The sequence below is a fragment of the Alligator sinensis genome, unplaced genomic scaffold (genome assembly GCF_000455745.1).
Source record: "Alligator sinensis unplaced genomic scaffold, ASM45574v1 scaffold876_1, whole genome shotgun sequence".
NCBI lineage: Eukaryota > Metazoa > Chordata > Crocodylia > Alligatoridae > Alligator > Alligator sinensis.
Window position 1 is genome coordinate 3,580,501 of NW_005841938.1, and position 4,181 is coordinate 3,584,681.

The 4,181-nt window shown below is 40.0% G+C and overlaps 1 long non-coding RNA gene across 2 annotated transcripts in view; it reads left to right on the forward strand.

Moving 5' to 3' along the window:
• Positions 1–2,403: 2,403 nt before the first annotated feature.
• Positions 2,404–4,181, forward strand: part of LOC102378600 — an 8,802-nt gene continuing 7,024 nt past the window's right edge. For both annotated transcript variants that reach the window (XR_001357720.1, XR_323369.2), the window contains exons 1-2: positions 2,404–2,620; positions 3,041–3,111. This is a non-coding gene — a long non-coding RNA (uncharacterized LOC102378600). The remainder of the gene's footprint in view (positions 2,621–3,040; positions 3,112–4,181) is intronic.

Genomic DNA, 4,181 nt, shown 5'->3' on the forward strand with positions numbered 1-4,181 from the left:
AATGCCTGTGTCTGCTAAGCTGTCTTGGCCACCTTTCTTACCAGCCATACTGCTGCTAATGAAGCAGTAGAAAGTCTGGAAAATGCAAGTATAGCCTCAAGGGCTGATCTAAAGCCCTTGGAAGTCTTCAGTGGATTTCTGTGGGTTTTCCAACTGGTCTTAAACATGCAAGCAGAGCTCCAAGCATGGATTACATCTGACATGAATCAGGTAACACTTAGACTAGAGGCTCATATGGTTAATCTATTCTTACAGAAAGTCTGAGGCAAGAGCCTTTTCTATACACCCCTTTCATGGCCAATTCATATTCCTGTTCCTCTGCATTCAGATGTTGGTCAGAAACTGTAAAGATCATGAGAAATGATTTACTTCGTCTGGATAGGAGAAATACAAGAATGCCCCCTGATGCTACTTTCCACTAATATATTTTCACAGTATGGTGATTAAACTAGACATGACTGCTAACTATGAGTGTGATTGAAGCCTGCAAGTCCTCCTATCAACCTCAATAGTTATTTGATTGGGCCCATTAGGCCAAGTTATACAATTAAATTGAAATCTAGGGTTTCAAAAAGCCCAATGATGATTATAGTTCTGCAAATTAATTTACCACAGGTCAAGGGAATAAAATCTTGCTTGATTAAACCCTGATGCTGGACAAAAGGGTGAATTCCTTATCCAATAGCTTCAGTAAGAGAAAGAATATGAACAATATCTTCAGGGTTTGTCCCACTGAGATTAAATGACTTAATAAATTATATAGTGTATCAGAAACATGCTGTTAAAATTGCTTTTCCTAAGAGGTGAAGGATGAAATCCCAGATCAACTGCTGGCAAATGCTCACACACAGTGCAATGACTCATGTTCTTCATTAGCAGTTTATGCTGACTATTAGAATAATCGATTTTTGCATAATTTAGATCTCCAGCTCTCCACTGTTTTGCTTTCTTCCTCTCCCTGCCCCTCCCCTCGCAGCATGTATGGAAAAAGACCATTACAAAGACATTCCTTGCTAATTAATAAAATTGCACCGCTGATAAATGCTTTCTGCTTTGCACTGTACATTAATCTTACAAAAGCATTTATCAAAATAGATTTCAGTCAAAATCCAGCATGTGCTCAGTAGTCTTCTGCAAGCAGGAAGGTCTAATTCAAATGCTTGAATCTTAGGTTTTATTGTTTTTAACAATGCCAGGGAAGGGAGGAGGTGTGTATACCTGTGAGACCTGTAATTGGTACCTGTGCACTGTAAGAAAGCAAAGTACAAATGAAGTGCCTCATTGCTTTGCTCCCCACTGCCCTGTACTTGCATAACCCTTTACATCAGCACAAAGTGCAGATAAATTGCCTTTTGACCAGAATCAGTATTTTATCCTCATGGTATAGATAGCAGCCCAAGATGGAGGACAGTGGCAAATCAAACTCAGATTAGTAGCTTGTGGTGAGGGTGGTATTTTCCATGAGGTTTGTGCTCCATTCTCCTTACCATCATTGATTTCAGGAGCTCATCACCAGACCTTCCTCCTAGCAATATATGATGAGGCAGTTCTCTGTAAATCCAGACCTGCAATATGCCTCTACATGGTTCTTCTAAACCAACAGTTATAATGTTTGGTTCCCCAAAGCTTGGGAGCGCTCAGGGTTTTGATCCAGGCCCTCCTTCTCTGATAATTGTTGGTGATATCATTCCACCGGGAGCAATTTTGCAATTAAGTACCCTCTAGTGACTAGTCCTATTGACCCAAGGGGGTCTCAGCATGTCGCAGGTGGCGCACAACACCTGATAGGACCTCGTTGTATCTGTCCCTGAAAAAGGTGGATCCAAATTGAAATAACAGATGTTGCATGGTAGAAATTATGTGTATTGGCCACGGTTCTATAAGGTAACTTTTGTATGGCATTTGCCTACACAACAACTAGTTCAAGTTGGTACTATAAATCCCTTGGTTTCATTAACAATACGTTCACCCACAAGCTACCAAGGAGAAAAAAAAGCCCCTAGAAAACCTGCCCATTAACTCAGTATTTTCTTTGTAATGAACAGAACACCAAACAGTGCTATTCATAGTTGTTTCCCACTGAAGGAGACTATTTCTTTACCTTATTTTATGATTAAAACAGGCTTGATGTGCATTGACAAAGCAGTATGCCTTTCAAGCTGAACAGTCTCCTATTGTTGCAACCACAGCAACGGGAATAGGAAGCGGAGTAACAAGAGTAGCAACACCGAGAGCTATTAATGATGGATCTGGAGCTGCTTTTATTGTGTGAGCTTAATGATAGGTGTGATGCAATGAAAGAGGCTGTGAAAGTATGTAGGGGGCAGTCCTCCTCTCCAATCAGAATGACTTCAAAATTAGCCTCCAGGGAAGAGATCTAAGAGGTCACTTGTGCAAGCTTAAAGGAAAAGCAATTGGCTTGTACTCCAGCAGTAACATGGAGAAAGGTCTTTAAAGCCTAGAAGAGAGAGCGCTGCTGTGCCCCGGGATGGAGTCGTTTGCTTGGTTTCCTTGGCACAAGGACCACCATCTCTCTCCAGTGCCCTGAAGGGCATCATGTAGGTTAGGTGGCACCAGCTGAAGATCCGCAGACCTCAACCAGCACACCTGCATTCGCAGAGTAAGTTTTTAAGAAGACAATTCAAATCAGTAAGGATCTCAGCTACAGGAATAAAGCAGCTAGCTTAGGACTTGGAAGAGCAGCCAGTGGGCCCATAACTAATGCTTCTGTGTCCAGTAAGTCCTCCTGGCTAAACATAAGGCAAATGTGTACGTGTCGAAGCCTGGAAAAACGTGACGTTTTGATGGTAAAATGTCCTTCCTTTAAATTATATTGAAATGGTATATGGGAATAATTAATTGCATGGGAAAGTTTGCAGTTGTCACAAGGGACCGGAAATACAGGCAAAGCTACTAAAAAGGAAGTCTTGGATAATTTGAAGGGTCAAGGTTTTCCTGGTTGTGGTTTTGTATGGAGAATTCATTTTTATGATGTGCATTTATTATTTTCCTTTTTTCTTGTTTATTTTGGATGTTCTAGATGAGTGAAGCCCATTTGGGTGTCTGTCTTAGACAAAAGTCAGAAGCAGAATCAGTGCGCTCAGCATCACTGTAAGTAAATTCACCACTCAAAATTATTGTAAATTGATTAAAAGGTTTTGCTCCTCCCCACCCCCCATGAAGTAGTTAAATACATTGGATTAATTATTGTACTTTAAAGTGAATCATCCAAGTTATAGGCATCAAGCCATATGATTTAACCAGTATTTTTCAAAAAGCAAAAATTCATTTAAAATATTCTCTTTGTGGTTGTACCTGAAAGGAAGATTGTTCTGCATGGAAAACTGATTACAGCTTCTTGGGGGTCTTTTTCCTTATGGTGCACATGCATCTGGCTTCTTCAGAATAATTGATTTCTATTTTCTATTATTATGTTTCTACAAGGATTAGCTCTCTATTTGTACAACACATTTTCCACAGCACTGAATACTAGCAATGGTTTTATCATTATCAAGCATGATTAAAGGAGTTGGTATTCTCTGTGGTCTTCTTACCTGCTCTACTCCTTGTCAAGTGGCTCTGTGCAGAATACTATACTTCTCTGGGTTAATGTAATGTATTAATTCATTGTTTAATGCTTTAATTTGGAGCAAAGATTTTTGGAAATCAATTATTTAAAACCGACACAGATGGAAGCATCTCTGAGTATATGAAATCCTGAGTCACTTAAGGACTGCTGCAATACAGCTCTCTCTCCTTCACTTGAACCCCATAGACAAAAAAAAGTTGCCTATGACTTGTTGCACTAGTGTTGTATCATCTGAATTTTGGCTTGTAGATTTAGGTCTGATCATACCAGTGCAGACACCTATTAGCTGCCAAGGTTGTCCATGAGATACTGTTGATTCTCTTGCAGCTTTGAGTTGCCCTTACATAGCTTCATTCTTTTTCTGGGAAAGTTATAAAAGCAACTGTGGACAGTTCATCTGCTTACCTTGGTTCTCTCCAGTGTGGGATGCCTTTATAGTTCCATTTTGTTTCTCTCGTGTCTCATACAATCTTTTTTTCTCGGACATGTAGAACTCTTAGGAGAGTTACTTAAGTGCTGTCAGTATGAAAATCTCCCATTCACGCTCATATGCGAAAAATCTGAACACGCTGGTTCTGTTGTAACAGAAGCA